This window comes from Grus americana, chromosome 5, assembly GCF_028858705.1.
Source record: "Grus americana isolate bGruAme1 chromosome 5, bGruAme1.mat, whole genome shotgun sequence".
In the NCBI taxonomy this organism is placed as follows: Eukaryota; Metazoa; Chordata; class Aves; order Gruiformes; family Gruidae; genus Grus; species Grus americana.
This window is the reverse complement of record NC_072856.1, coordinates 69652380-69668139: the sequence shown is the minus strand read 5'-3', so window position 1 is coordinate 69668139 and position 15760 is coordinate 69652380. Positions and strand designations below refer to the sequence as shown.

The window sequence follows — 15760 nt, the reverse complement described above, 5'->3', positions numbered from 1 at the left end:
AACAAATCCTCCTCCTTGGAGGCATGCAGAACAACGGCGTAATCTGCTCAGTCCTTGCTGTGAGCTCTGCAGTCCAGCATTGGCTTCTCTCCTGTGGGTGGGGGGATGCGATCATCAACCTTCTTGGTTTTGCCATCATCTTACTTTACTCCACAGATTCACAGACTGGTAGGGGTTGGAAGGGACCTCTGGAGATCATCTAGTCCAACCCCCCCTGCTAGAGCAGGATCACCCAGAGCAGGTTGCACAGGATCGCGTCCAGGCGGGTTTGGAATCTCTCCAGAGAAGGAGACTCCACAACCTCTCTGGGCAGCCTGTCCCAGGGCTCGGTCACCCTCAGAGGGATGAAATTTTTTCTCATGTTCAGGTGGAACTGCCCGTGTTCCAGTTTGTGCCCATTGCCCCTTGTCCTGTCACTGGGCACCACTGAGAAGAGTCTGGCCCCATCCTCTTGATATCCACCCTTTAGATATTGATAATCATTGATGAGATCCCCTCTCAGTCTTCTCTTCTCCAGGCTAACCAGCCCCAGCTCTCTCAGCCTTTCCTCATACCAGAGATGCTCCAGGCCCCTCCTCATCCTCACAGCCCTCCGCTGGACTCTCCCCAGTAGTTCCCTGTCTGTCTGGAACTGGGGAGCCCAGCACTGGACACAGAACTCCAGATGTGGCCTCACCAGGGCAGAGTAGAGGGGGAGGAGAACCTCCCTCAGCCTGCTGGTCACGCTCTTCTCCATGCACCCCAGGACACCGTTGGCCTTCTTGGCCACGAGGGCACACTGCTGGTCATGGAGAGCTGCTTGTCCACCAGAACTCCCAGGCCCTTCTCCGCAGCGCTGCTTCCCAGCAGGTCACCCCCAACCTGTCCTGGTGCTGGGGTTGTTCTTCCCTGGGTGCAGGACCCTACACTTGCCCTTGTTGAATTTCATTGGGTTCCTCTTCGCCCAATTCTCTAGTCTGTCCGGGTCTCGCTGAATGGCAGCGCAGCCTTCCTGTGCGTCGGCCTGTCCTCTCAGTTTTGTATCGTTTTGTATCCGTCCAGCTGCCTCTAACCAGGGAGGAGGTCTGCATCTGCTTCTGTGCAGTAGAGGTGTAAGGAGAATGTGTTTGCATTCCTCCTAAATGAAAAAAATAGTGAAAATAATCCAGGTGCAAAGCTACAGCGCCTGTGCAGTTGTCAGAGTACAAGGTGCTGTTGTACTTTTACATGGTTCACCATTTCGTAGGCTGACAAACTCATTGAATTCCCAGCTTCCTTCCAAAAGACATGGCAAGAATTTACAAAAACATGCCTGTCCGCTGGCAAAATCTGCAGTGCACAAAAAGGAAATGGTCCTGGTTTTGTCTGAAGTTTTGTTTTTAAGATGGGAAGACCATCTTTGTGTAGGGCACAGGGAAGACAAGGCACTCTGAGTTTTGCCCTGGGTGGGCAGATACCCTTGCAGTTTGCTCTGACTGTTTCCATCAGCCCGCAAAGCTGCGGTGCTGCTTGGAGCATCTTCTCGGAGTCCTTCATCACCGTGGGACTTGTGCAGAGGGTTACGTCAGTACAAACCCCACATTTTCCTATTTTCCAGTGACAACAAAACTTACTTCACCTCTGCATTGTGTCATTTCAGTCCCAGACTGGCATCCCGGGCTCTGTTATCACAACTAACCATGCATGGTTCTGACTGGAGCTGAACTAACCAAATTAGCAGTTGTGTTTTCATGCCCCTGGCATGGACTGTACGAGCTGGCAAGAAGCCTTTCCCAGCCCTAATGAACTATTTATAATGCTAACCTTCTGTGGCTTTAGCACTGAGTAGCAAAGATCGGATATATCTTCCTTTTGTAATCTGGTCAGTGCACGTGCATGTTGATTAGTTGGGGGACAGCCTTCGCAAGAGAATTTCTCAGGCTTCGGTACTGTTGGTTTCTCTGTCTCGTGCTTTTCCGCTAGAAATTATGCATCTTCTCTTCTAAATATTGCTGCGATATTATATTTTTATAATGAAAATACAGGACTGAAATTGGTTTTCATCTTTTTAATATGAAGTCTTCTACCTGACAGAGCTTCACATTTGATTATTACAGGCAAAATGAACGGAGTTTTAAGCCCTACCCTGTACCAGAACTCACTCACTCTGTATGCTGGAGAGTCCTCAGAGGGTTTGCAGAGATAACCTGTGGGTTTTTTTCTTAATGAATTACTAAAATATCCTGAAGGCTGCTCTCCTGGAGCACTTATTGAGGATAGGTATATCCAGGCACGTTACCTTCCCTGATAGCTATCTACACTTGTGGAAACCAGCTAAAGCTTCTGTTGAAGTGGATGGGGAAAAAAGAAAGGAGAGGCTTATAGTGCAGTCTCAGGTTTCCAGATTGGGCCAGATGGATGAATATTAATGAGTAAATTAATTAAGAAGATGACCTCACCCTCATTTAGGCACTTACAATGAATTTTTATGTCAAATTTCAGTTTCTCCAGTATCAAGTGCTAGTTGCTAAGGGCTCTGTTCAATAGGTGTTGAATTTCCCAGGGTTTTACTTGCTTCAAGAATTCAGTCGGTCATTTTGACTTTTTGTAGTGCTTAATTGATGCCTGAAACCCCCAGGGATTTCTCCTTTGTGAAACTAGATTTATTCATTAATTTATTTACTTACATTACATTTTATTTACTTACATTACATAAGAGCATTTTGTGCTCTTTTAATTGCATATTTGTTCATGGAACAAGTGTTGAACTGTTAGCTCTGAAGAGGTTGGCTTCTGTCTTCTCGGGGTGAGTTCTCCACCTCTTGGGCTCCTTAGTCATCCCCCTTCTCTAACGCTGTAGTTTAGCCCCACAGATGAAAGGTTTGCTGTGATTATTTTTTTTGCTGTAGCTCCTGCCTATTGATGACACGGGCTGCCTCTGCCCAGAAATGGGATGCGAGGTGGTGTAACGGATGGTGCAAGGCCGTTCCCATCCTTTGTCACTATTTTATGTGGTCTTGAACCTCCTGGATTCTGGAAACGAGAGGCTTGCAGAACCGAGGGAGCTCAAATGGCGTGGAGCAGGGTTGCTGTGCTGCCACCTTAGCTTGCTGGGAGTGCAAGGCAGAATGAACCTCAGCCGTCCCGCCTGCTGGTAATGTGGAAAGAAAAACCGCCAGAAATCAGCGGTCTGTGAGACTTGCTACAGAACTTACCGCACTTTCGGGAGCAGGTCCAGGTGGGCAGTTCATTACCTGCAGCCCGACACCAGAAGCAGATTCAGGAGGTGATGTGATGTGATGACCTCAGCGTGGAGGAAAACGTGTCTAGTGAAAGATGTTGGTAGTGTTTGAAACCGGTGCACCAGCTTAACTGTTGTGAAGTTTGGGGTTGTTAGCCTGTTCTGGGGTTATTTTGAACAACCTGAATCGAAGAAAGCTCTGTGGTCCCTCTGACAAGTAAACGAAAGGCCTGGACGTAATAGAAATGGTTATTTTAACAGTGACCTAATGCATGCATCATTGCCTCAGCCTTTACATCAGCTTCACTTCTCTGTTTATATTTTTATAGGTGTCTCAATGATGTTGAAATGCAGGTATAAAACCTGTGTAGAAAACAAGTGTTGGTGGACAGTTTTATATCCCTTTGCAGTACTGTAACAGTTCTGTTGCAATTACATTCCCAAGCAGTTTATGCAAGACACAGCCGAGGGATGTGGAGGTAACCAACTTGCCAACCCATAGCCTAGCACACGAGTTTCGGTGTGAGGGACAGTTTAGTACCAACCCCCGATCAGTGAGCATAAGATCTTCATTAGCGAGCACCAGTAAGAGAGCCAAGGGCACGCCAGCCTCAGCCCACAGTCTGTTTCGTGTGAGTGCGTTGTCCTTGGGGTGGAGAACGGACCATCTCGGGCTGACCCAGCAGCATCAGCTCCATCCTGGCTCTTCTCAGTCTGTGCAGGCATGGGGGTGTTTCTGTCTGTGCTTGGTTTTCTGTCTTGAGGTTTGCAGTGGAAAGATGTACGTCATGGAACATCCCCTAACAGCAGGCATGCTCGGATGCTGGTACGTGAGGCAGTGCTGAGAGCTGTTGGGGTGGAAGGAGTCTGAAGGACCCTGGCATGGCACAGGACGAGCTGTTGGGCTGCGTCTGAAATCAGCCCCGGTGGGACGACTTCCTCAGGAGAGGTCAGGGGGTCAACCGGTTTGTGACCCTACAAGCACTTCACGGATGACTAATTACACTTGGTTTTGATAGACTCTCTCTTGTGCCCTGACCTGAAAGCACAACAAGGAAATCATCAGCAGCATAATGACAGGAGCATTGCAATTCCTTGGAGCTGACGGGTGGATTGGTGATGAGTCTGTAACAAACTGCGGTGCCTCAGTGAACCTTTCTGGAGAGTTTTCGTTTTTAACATGCACAGAAAAGGTCTACCCCATGTTGCCAGTATACCGATACTGAGACCACGGGTCTCCAGTGGGTCAGTGGATCGGACTTCATGAGTGTAGGGTACACGTGTTTTCTTGTTCCCAGTAGTTTTCTGGCCGCAGGATGTCCAGGCTGGCTGGGCATGCCCTCCCCGCGATGGCGAGAGATGGTGCATGCCACCTCCCTGTGGCGGAGGCACGATGTCCCAGTGCATCGCTCACCTTCCAGCTTTGCACCGCAGACACTGACGACAAATAAATAGGTCTCTGTAAGAATGCCGTAGCCAGCCAGCCCTTACTTGAGGGAGGATGTTAATGAGTGTGTCTACTTTTACATTAATTCTAACAAGATTTACTGCAGCTCTGCAAATTCCCCAAATGTCAGCAGCCTCAAAGGTCAGCACGGCAGCAGTGCTAAGGGTTTCCGAGATGGCTGTCAGGCTCGGAGCAGCAAGGCCATGGCAGTGGCATGCCTCGGAGGGAACTGCAGCTCCCCAGGCCTGCACGGCCACCACGGGCTGTGCCACACTTCAAGAAAGTGAGCTGGTACGTCGGAGCCTAGAAGTGGTACTACTGATGATTTAATGCCAAAGCGGCAGTTTGACAGGGTGTCCTCCTTTGTAGGGCGGTATTTTGAAAATGGCATTTGAGAAAACAAATGAAAATCATGAAGCATGCAGATGACAGACTCAGTGCTCCTCTCTGGGATGCTCCTGATGGGAGTACCCCGTGCTGGGCTTGGTTTTCTTTTGAGTTGCTTTGTGAATTTGATTCCCACATCTTTCCCCTCTCCAGGCTGGAGGTGGCTGGGAACAACATCGGATCACTTTTGATCTGCTGTCACTATGCCACCTGCATAAGGCAGCGCTCAATTTCATGAAGCTGAAACTTCAGCTTCCTTTTCTAAAGAAATCAGCCATCTCTAGCAAAAAGTGTACACGCACACTGCTTCCTCAGAAAAAAATATATAAATCAGAGATCTTTGGGATCGTTATGAAGTCCGTACATGTTGCATGAAGTTAAAAGCCAGGTGTCACTCCCATCAAGGTTAAAAGAAGGACTGTTGTGAAATTCAAGGGCAGTGGATGTATCATTGAACAGTTCCTGGTATTAGCTTTTGGGAATACAGCGTTAGGTCTGTAGTCTTATGTCAGCTACCTAGAAACATGACGCTCAGCCTCGGATAAGATACCCTCTGGCAAAGGATGGTTTGGTTTGGATGGAAGGTCTGCTTTAAAAGGGAGTGAGCTTATCAACCAAAGCCACGTGTTAACCTGAAGGATCTTGGTGATATTAAAAGTAGTCTGTCACAGAGACTGGAAATGACAACTGAGACTGAATATACACTGAGTACAGTTACTGCCAAAGCTGTGCTGTGAATCCAGTGTAGGTAGTTTTTCAAGAGATGGGCCAAAAGTTGGGCAAAGCTTCATTCAAGGTGCTCTTACGGCAGAAGTTACGAGTAGAGGTGCTGAGATCTCCTATGCAAAGCGACTCCAGGAGATCCATGGTATGGCTCTTTGGTTTTTTTTTGCATTTCCCAGCTTAACATAAGCTACTGAAGTTGCATCTTATGTTAATTTTCTGGAAATCTACATCACCATGAAATAAATGAGGCAGATTTTGGAATAATTTGTTCAGCTCCTGTGATTTTTAGGTTTCCAGTTTTGTTCACTGAACAAATTCTTAATTATCTCAGGGCAATTGAAATGCTCTACAAATCTTTGTGCCGTCAGGGTTATTTCTGTGAATAATGTACAACCCTGTCTCCTGGGAGGCTATCTATATTTGAAAGGTTTGCTAATGGGTCATCTTTTCCACTGCACGTATGCAGATTTATAATTTATGGCAGCCTTTCAGGACACGTGCCTGACTCTGGAGGACCCTGGGAAACGTTGCTTCCCTGGCGCTGCGGCAGCAGCTCCCCTGCCTTCCTTTGTAGCGCTGCTGTCTGCGGGTCTGTTAGGGACCATCATCCAGGTTTATTCTGCAAATCCTTGGGACCCCTGTTCCCAAAATCATGCATCGAAATATGGGGCTGTTCCACCTGTGAGTCCAGTTTTTGGAGGGAGTGTCAGGAGATGGCTTGTGAAGGGATCAGAACAAGATCTGTGAGATGGCTCTGTGCGCATTACGGGTTTCCAGTCACTAGCAGCTGCCAACGTGTTTTTGTCAACACACCTAAAAGTGGGAACTTTTTATTAATGTAACTCAAAACTGATGCTATCCACCTAAACCCCTCTGACAAAGCCCTGCGTGTCCCTCAAAGAGAAATGTTCCTGTCCATATTTCTATTTTGCACCAGTGACTCTGCAGCTTGCAGAGAGACGAGAAGCGGCTGCCAGCCGTTGCCACAGCCGTGTCTGAGGAAAAGCAGTAAAGAGCTGGGACAGCAAATCTAACATCTGATAGACAGTGCTGCAAGTGTCTGGGCTTTCAGAGCACAAGCACACGCAAAGCGTACCAGGAAAGAAGGGACAAAAATACCCTTCTATACCAAAATTAGAGGCCCTATGCTTCCCTGCAGCTCTGAGCGAAGAGGCCACGTGCTATGGCAGGACGTCAAGGTGTTCCCTCGCCAACTGCATTTAGCAGTGACACTTTTGCAGACCTTTCTCAGCCGGAATCACACACCTGAAGGAAACTTAATATCCTTCTAAAATTCACTGCCCCAAGCAAAAGGCGGCTGGTGCCCCCCACACGTCCTTCCCGTCACCCTGGGCACGGCGGGGCCGTCACTGCCGCAGCCGTGCGGTGCCATGCAGCAACGAGCCCCTTCTCCAACCCGCCCCGATGAAGAGGAAGGCTGATACCGATCAGGACTGCCCTGCCAGTCGGCCTTCAGCCTGCGGATTGCAGGGCAGACCCACGAGCACTGGCCCTGCCTGCCCTTCGCCCGCGGCCGGGGCTGCTGCAGCTCGAGAGGAAGAGCTCGACTGGTCACAACCCACCGGGCAGAAGCTACTGCAGCTGTCCTACCTCTCTGCCTTTTGGGAGAGTGTCTCTGCAGAGTTCATCGCACTCGGAGACAGAGGATCGCTCCTGCCTGTGAACAGGACTGCAGGGTCAGTGCTCTTGCAGAACTGGGACGGATGGATCCTTCCCGTTGCTTCCCACTGCCGTGCAGTGCTGCGCTGTACCGATGTGCAAGTAGCACAGGGAGGGACTGTGTTACCAAAATAACGGTGAAAAAAGACCCCAAATGACAAACACCAGCAAACCAACAGGAAAATGCTTTCTGTTTGCAAAAAAAAAAAAAAAAAAGCATTATTTCCGAGCTATGCAAAGTAATAATTTGATTTCTGAGGGCTGCTGAGCTTTGACATCCTCTGTCCCTGCCATGGTGAGTATGGTCAGAGATGTGACATCCTCCGTCCCTGCCGCGGTGAGCGTGGTCAGAGCGGTGACATCCTCTGTCCCTGCCATGGTGAACATGGTCAGAGCTGTGACATCCTCCGTCCCTGCGGTGGTGAACATGGTCAGAGCTGTGACATCCTCTGTCCCTGCCGCGGTGAGCGTGGTCAGAGCGGTGACATCCTCCGTCCCTGCGGTGGTGAACATGGTCAGAGCTGTGACATCCTCTGTCCCTGCCGCGGTGAGCGTGGTCAGAGCGGTGACATCCTCCATCCCTGCCGTGGTGAATGTGGTCAGAGCGGTGACATCCTCCGTCCCTGCCGTGGTGAGCGTGGTCAGAGCGGTGACATCCTCCGTCCCTGCCGTGGTGCCAGCAATGATTATCTGGGCCATTTTCAGTGCGGTGCCTAATGAGACTGGGAGCGTGTGCTCTGCCCCTTGTCGCTGATGAGACATGGCTGTTTGTAGCAAGGTTTTCTCCGCTGCTCCCCTGTACTTTGCAGGGCCGTCGGTGGCTGACCCGCTGGCCATGCTTTTGGGGTTCACAGCTTGCCCTCGGACACCGCTGTTGGCTGTGCTTGCTCCTCTCCACAGTGCGGGAGTGCCTGATGGCTGAATGCTGAATAATGAGAGCAAAAGTAAATGCCGTAAGTTAAGATGAAATTACAGCATTAGCTAATTGGGTATTAGCTGGGTTTCAGACGGAGCATGTTCCAGCTGTATATTTAACCTCTTAAAACTGGGGTTTGCGGCTGTTCAGAACCAGGGGGTGGCTGGATCTCTGCGGCAGCTTTTAATAGACATGGCGCATCGCAGTGTTTCTGTGCTGTGTTCTGCAGCTCTCCCTGAGCACGGGGACCATCGGGGGTCGAGGCGTTAGGACAGGCTCTGTGTCACCGCCGGCTGCTGAGCCTGGCGTGTGTCTGCAGCTCCCACGCCGCTGCCCGGGGCGCACGTGAAGCTGGGTGGTAGCCGTGTCCGTCTACACGCTCAGCATCAACTGTCTTCCAAAAGTGGCGTCACCTCTTCGGGGTACAGCTGGACAGAATTTTTATTAACTTTTTCCTACATGTGTAAATCTTTCTCCTCTTTTAACCAACTATTGCAGGTTATATCGTTCTTAGAAGAAACTTAATGTCACTAAAACTCTGTGAACCACTATAGCGCTTACCCACGACCGACCACTTCTTAGGCAGTGCTGTTACACAAGACCTTACGTAAAAAAACCCCAAATCCCAAAGAACCACAGAGAAATTTCTGATGTTGGCATGTTTACTGCACCAAAGAGCCTGCCTCTGGTAAAGGCTGGAGTAGATTTACTGTACTTTTCTGATTACTTTGTGATTCATTGGCTTTCTTGGTGCATTTTGTCATTTACAGCATGTCTTACTGCCGTCAGGGCTGGGCATTAAAAGTACCTGTTTGCAAGACGTGATTTCAGAAGTGCCACCAGCCGTGCAAGGCAGCCGGCTTGCTGGCACCCCGGGCTGTGGGAACTCTCATTTCTCCTTTTTTTTTTTTTTTTTTTCCTTGCTTTCTGTCATTTTGGTAGGAGGTGAATGAGGGCTGAGAGTTGTTCTCCACATGCGGTGAACTACCTCTGTCTTCTGATAGGACTGAATGCTATCAATGGCCAAGGAGCAGAAAGTAGAGACCGACGGTGCCCGTGCGCCGGGGTGCGTAGGGATGGGGCTCCAGCCCGAAGCACTCAGGAGGGGCACGTCCCACAGCAAGGAGCAGCCCGGCGTGCAGGGGATGGTGCTGTCTGAAATAGGGGGATTTTAGACCCAGTCAGAAAAAGCTGTTTTTTCTATGGGCCCTTAAGTGGGAAAAAGTCTGTCATCGTAATCCTGTAAACTGTTTCTTTTACTGATGCCAAAAATATCTCCTTTTAATTGATGGTTAGGGGAAACATCAATTTCAGTAACGGGGCTGAGAAGCCGGAGCAGAAATACCTGGTTTCCTTTCTCTCCCTGCAGGGGCTTTGGTAGACGGGTCCGTACAGCACGCAGTGGGCACGGCTGGGCAAGGTAAGAGTCTGCAGGCAGAGAAGAGTTACATTTGCTTGCTTTTGACGTTAAAGTTTTGCCATTCTCACCTTTTTTTCACCTCACACGTGTGCCCACGTGAGCGATGCCCCCTGCGTGGTGTGCACATCGGTGCTGGCGGGGAGCATCAAGGGGTCTGTCCCGTTGAGTAGAGCGTGCCAGAACATGATCTCCGCTGTAAGGAGCCCCTCACACCTCCAAGGAGCTTGGAGCCCCTCTGATCACTGAGTAAGTAAATAGTAAAGCACTCACAATGTTTCTTAGTCAAAGCAGTGGGTATAATTTAAGTAAGGAGGAGGGTTAGCCTGTATATTGAGCTTCCTCCCACAGTGATTGCAACGATCAGTGGGGCTCTGGTGTCACACTAGCTGAGGCTGTAAACCGAGGAAAAACCTACTTTGATGCTACGTTCACCTTGTCGTGTCTGCGGATTTAAGTAGCTGTTAATGAGTGCACATACAGAATGAATCATCAGATGTATGGTGTATATCGCCACTCATTCAGTGAGGAAAAAACCCTCATGTTTTCTTACCAAAATAAAAATAAAGCTTAAATAATTCCCTGCCTGGGTCTGGGATTCATGGATGTGCTGCGGAGACTGGATGCTCCAGCACTTTTGGTCCACGAGGTGATACAGAAACTCTTTGCTTCGCTTCCCATCTCGGACTTGGTTCATAAACTCTCAAATGGGGAAAGCTCTGGCAGGAGGGGATTGCCGTGGCCTGGTGGAAGGGCTGAATGCTGGGTGCATCGGCCATGGGGGGCTGTGGCCAGGGCCAGCAGCAGAACAGGCTCAGGGCGTGTGAACCAGCGCTTGCAAAGTCAGGTCTAAATCCTTTCTTGGCTTTAGCTAGTCTAAGGTCGTTCCTTCAAGAAGGATGGAGCCAGCGCCTTGGATGAAGCTGAGATTTCACCTAGGTGTATCTGCGACTTCGGAAAAAGTCTAGAAGGAGGTTGGAAACCAGCTGGTACTTTCTTACCTGTCGACTGACAGTTCTGTTGAAAGGTGAAGAGAGGACAGGACAGGCGGTTGTTAGCACAGTGCCTCAAAGTGCTCTTTGGGCTCCGGGACGTGTTGGGTGCTGGTGTGCTCAGACCCGGGCGGTGGTTGTATCCGTGGTTTGGCTGGTGTATGAAGGGCTCTGAATGGTCAAGATGAGCTCTGTGAGGGCAGAAGGATTTTGGGTTTTTTTCTTATTAGAAATACAAACACTTTTAATCTTGCAAGGCTTTCCTCCTAGCCTTGACAAGCAGATAGGATGAGTCTCAGATGCCCGTACTTGCCCAGCACTGCTGAAGGGGAACCTCCCTTCCACCCCTTTGGGAGGAGGAATCGGCTGGGGACTGGTCTTTGTCAGTCCCAGGAAATCTCCTATTTGTATGGCTCACTCCGCCTTTTACCAATGGTCATGAATCTGATTTTACTGTGAAAGTGTCTTAACGCTGTAGCTGTTTTCTTCTTTAATTAATTCAGGAGCAAGAAGAAAATATAATTGCCTGATTAAGAGTCAAAGCACTCTTGAATTCATCCCCATCTCTTCTGGTGTCAGGTATGAAGCTCATTATTTTCTGAGAGGGGACTCCTGTTTAGGCTAATCCAATGCAATTAAGCATGGATCTAAGTGTAATTTAGATAATGTAGGACTGACACTATTTTTTAATGAAGCTCTCCATCAGCATGCTGGCCTCCATTTCAATATAGATTCTGTTAATAAATAAGGTGTACCTTGGTCTGTCAGTCAGGTGTTATGGATTGCTCCCTCCTAACTCCATTAATTTCTTGAGCTCATCATCCTGTTTCCTGTAGCCAACATCCTGCCATGCAGTGTGAAATACACCCCGCTTTAATTAACCAATTACCTGTACTGTGTTTTTCACAAGTTCATTAGATTTTTGGCTGCTTATAGTGGATACAGAAGAATTTGTATACTTCTATGAATGTTATTAATCAGAATTAGATATGGCATTATACTGGACCTGCACAGAACTACATTAGAAATGCATTAATAGTATTGCAAAATTCAAGCTTGGAGGAGCCAGAATTAAATCAAATTAATTCTAGCAAGAATAAACATAAACAAATGGCCAGAATTAAATCAAGCCATGCAACCCCCTGATTTAATCTGTAGATTTTTTTTCTGGGAGGTTGTGTAATTCTTGTGACCAATTATTATCACAAAGGCACACAGGTTTTTTGCAGGGCTCTGCTGGGTTTTTCCCCATCCCTAGTACCCCGGCCGGCCGGCACTCACTGAGTGAGTAGCTCCGAGCTGCTTTGCTTCGCCTGCCCTCAGCGTTGCTCTGCAGCATCCTCCCACGAGCTGTTGCTGGTCGTAGAGCTCCATGTTGTCCCAGCGAGATCCATATTGCCCTGGCAAGTCCTTTGGCGTGCGGCACGGGGTGGAGAGAGCGCAGGGAGAGTGCCTGGGGTAGAGACCCAGGAGAGCAGGACTTCATCGCTCCTTGGTGATGAAGTGTCAGTCAGATGAACTGAAGTGAAATGATATGTATAGATATTTTATTTTTTTTTCTCTCCCCCAGAAATCTACAGTTTGGCAAATCTGAGCTGGCTAAGTGCTATGTGAGTATAAAGTCCTTGCCATAAAGCAGGTTATGCTGGGCAATGACTTTTTTTTTAACCTATAAAATAGCAGCAAGTTTCCTCAGCAACTTCTAATAGCGATCCTGTTATGAGTGAAACGAGTACATATACACAAAATCTCTGAGGGGAGAAGCTCAGCCTGTGCGGACACTGTTTAGCAAAGCTCACAAGTGACTGAAGAGACCCTCACCGGCAAGGTACCGTAAATTCAGCCGTAGGTGCTGCTGCCATCACAAGGCTTTCTAAAAATCACAGTGCCAACGTTAAATCACTAAACTTATCGCAAGAGATTAAAAATGGACCCAGAGGGAATATGTATGAGTTAAATTTGTGCTATAATTTTATTCTAATTCTCCATGTGGTTGTGGGACATGTGAACCCACACAGCACTTCTGAAGCTCTTTGATAAAGTGTTGATCTAACATAATAGGACTCCCAAATTATATTCAGAATAGTAAGCAGTTAATTACAGAAGTCTCACCATCTTTTAATTAGCCTTTCCGGGCAAAGATGATCCATCAGAAAACCTTGGTCACCTCTTCACGCAGTGACCTCCTGCATTTTGTGCTGAAAGAAGGCCCCGAGTCCCCAGGAGAGAGCAGCGGTGGGGATGCTGGAGTGCGGTGCCCTGCCCTCGGGAGGCTGCAAGCCTGACCTAAAAATGTCCTGGGATTTCAACACAATGCCTGTTAGTAAAATAACCCTAACACCTGGCCAGAAAAATAACTGGCCAAAATTCAGAGCCCAAACAGGCAGAGGGGATATATTGGAGGAGCAGCCATTTAAACAGTGAAAGGAGTTATAGCCAGGTAAAACGTAACGAAATAAATAATATTCAACAATAGCATTTTAAAATTGCTATTTAATCTATTTTAGAAAAGCCTGTAATTTGGTAGTAAGTAATACATAAACCCCGTGTGCATTGCAAGTGAAGCCCCAGCAGTGCCCTTCCTCTCCAGGGCGTTTGAGGATATAACCTGGTTTTGCTGAGGACCCGGGGCTCGCGCTTGCCCAGCTCGTAGCGCAGGAGGCAGCGTTCTCTACGAGGCTGCTCTTGCCAAACTTCGGAAGGACTCTTACGCCAGCGTGAGATGCAGCATCTGTCTGGAGCCTGCAACAGCCAGGCCAGTTGTGCGATGGACAAGGCCGTTAGGTGGGAGCCGATCTGTCTCTTCAGAGCAGGCAGGGGCATTTCCTGCAGGTGATGGAGGAGGCTCTGCTGCCGTGAAATTCCGCGTGGCTCTGCTCACCGTGGCACCGTTTGGCAGGTGCCGTGAAGTTGTCTTCTGCACAGTAAATATCTCCAGCCTCTGCTATGCGGTGCTGGTCGCAGCATCACTTTGTATGTGAAATACCTCTGTTAGTCTTCAATATTTCAGCTGTTGAAGCAGCAGTTACACTGCTTGCAGCCAGAGGACTACCTGCCTTTAAATTGTTATTTAGAGCACATTCCTGTGCTGGCCCTAGTTATAACCATCAGTCTTCCAGCAGACTTCTGCAGGCGAAATGGTTCTTATACACATTTTCTGAAGACTCCAAACAAAATAGCCAGCCGAGTCTGCAAAGAGTAAGGCTCGGTATATTTTAAAGTGGTGCTGGACCAGTGTAATGTCCCTGCCCCGCCAGCCCCCCCGATCCCCGCAGGGTGTGAGTGCTGAAAGTTGTGTGACCTGCAAGACTCCGTTCCTTGCTCAAACGTGGTTCGTGGTGTGTGGATTTGGTGGTCGCTGGCTGGAGGACATGAAGACTGGGGCTCTGGCTTCTGTGAGACCTGGGTTCAAGATGCAGTGATAAATCAGGGTTGCAGATTAATCCTTCTTCTTCTGCAAGAGCACAGCTCTGTGTTGGGAAGCCCTTATGGTAAGAATGTGTGCTTTGAAGATGCTCCCCAGAGCTGGATAACAGGCAGTGGGGTGTAGAGGTGGAGGTCCACTGGACCTTGTGGCTTCAGATCCTTATGTACTGGTTTTGAGCATTTCACTTTAGATGACCATAGGGATAATCATCACCACAAGTAAGAAGAAGCATTTCAAGTGTCATTGAAGCCCATCTCCGTGTGGAGTTGGCAACTCTGCAGTTCCTGCTGTTGCCATTTCAAGCCCATTTCTGTATTGATATGGGACCTGGATCTCAGAATCCCAGTCCAATGTTGATCATTATTTTCCTCCTCTCCTGTTCTTCTGCATCCTTGTGAGTGGCTTGCCAGTGGTCTCTATGCTCCGGGCTGGTGCCTTCCCATTCACTAGGCAAAAGCCCAGAAAGTTTATCTTATTGGAGACACAATAGTTACACAGTAGAATGATTTTAGAATGTGAATTTGAAAAATATATTCCCAGTCTGTCAGGATGCCAGGGACCAAGAGATCCCATCTCCTGCCTCAGGACAGCAGGTTGCCTGGGGATTTGCTGGTGCAAGGTGAAGTGTCAGCATGCGTTACCTTCCCATGCCGTCATAGCGGGATGCTGGGCAGGAGCTACTGCACTGGCAGACCACCACAGAGCAAAGGCAATGTGCAGTTCTCAGGAATAAACCTTTTTATTTATTTATGTGTTTATTTTTAAGTGGTCTGACGCATTCGTTGAAGGGGCGAACATGGCAGGTGCTGGAGGAACCAGACGTGCCGCAGCATCCGCACACCCTCCCAATGCCGTGGCTGGAGTGCAGGTTTTAGAGTCGAGCTCTGTTCACTGTGGCCTTCCCGTATCAATCCCATTTGTAAATTTAATTTCGCCTGTGCTCACAATGCCTAATATCTTCCAATATTTTATCATAACTGAAATGGCACTTAGCTGCCTGTCGCGCTGGCTTGCCGTCAACAAAGCAATGAACTAAACACAAAAGTACACAAAACGCTCCTGTTGAAAAATAGGATTCGTGGTATTAGTCTTACTTACGTGCCATCTCCTCTCCTCGCTTGTGCTGGGCTTTGCTTCAAGGCATCAGATTATAACAGTGTTCTTGTTTGCTGTCTGTGTTTTAATAATTGTAGTTGTTGGCCACATAGGAGGTCCCTCTGAGGCAGGTGCCACAGGGCTGCTCAGAGCTGGAGCAAGGGGGTGCCTGGGCTTCACCTCCCGTTTCCTACTGCTCCCGCTCACGGGGACGGGCTGCGAGCGTGACAGGGAGCAGGGTCCTCCCCGTTCACCATGGAGAGGAAGGTGACTTCAGTTCTCATTGATACCGCACGTGTCCTTCTCATAGGTCTTTGTCTGGGCACGTGTTAGCAGGACACTGTCAGAGCATTTCTGCCAGTCTTGCAGGGGTTTTCTTTACTTCCCTTTTGTGAACTTCTGCCTGTTTAGTGTCTGTGACCTCGTATCTCATATTCTCTCTACTTGCCACATCTTCTCTGACTAGGAGCTTCT

The 15760-nt window shown here is 48.7% G+C and overlaps 2 long non-coding RNA genes across 2 annotated transcripts in view; one reads left to right on the top strand and one right to left on the bottom strand.

Annotated features, from left to right (window-relative positions):
• LOC129207022 (uncharacterized) overlaps positions 1–15760 on the top strand; it is a 195102-nt gene that overhangs the window by 103131 nt on the left and 76211 nt on the right. The gene's annotated exons all lie outside the window — the stretch shown is intronic.
• LOC129207021 (uncharacterized) lies at positions 10805–15455 on the bottom strand. The gene is made up of 4 exons (XR_008577348.1): positions 15290–15455; positions 12877–13061; positions 12046–12283; positions 10805–10955 (listed from the first exon to the last, which is right to left on the bottom strand). It is a non-coding gene; the product is annotated as an uncharacterized LOC129207021 (long non-coding RNA).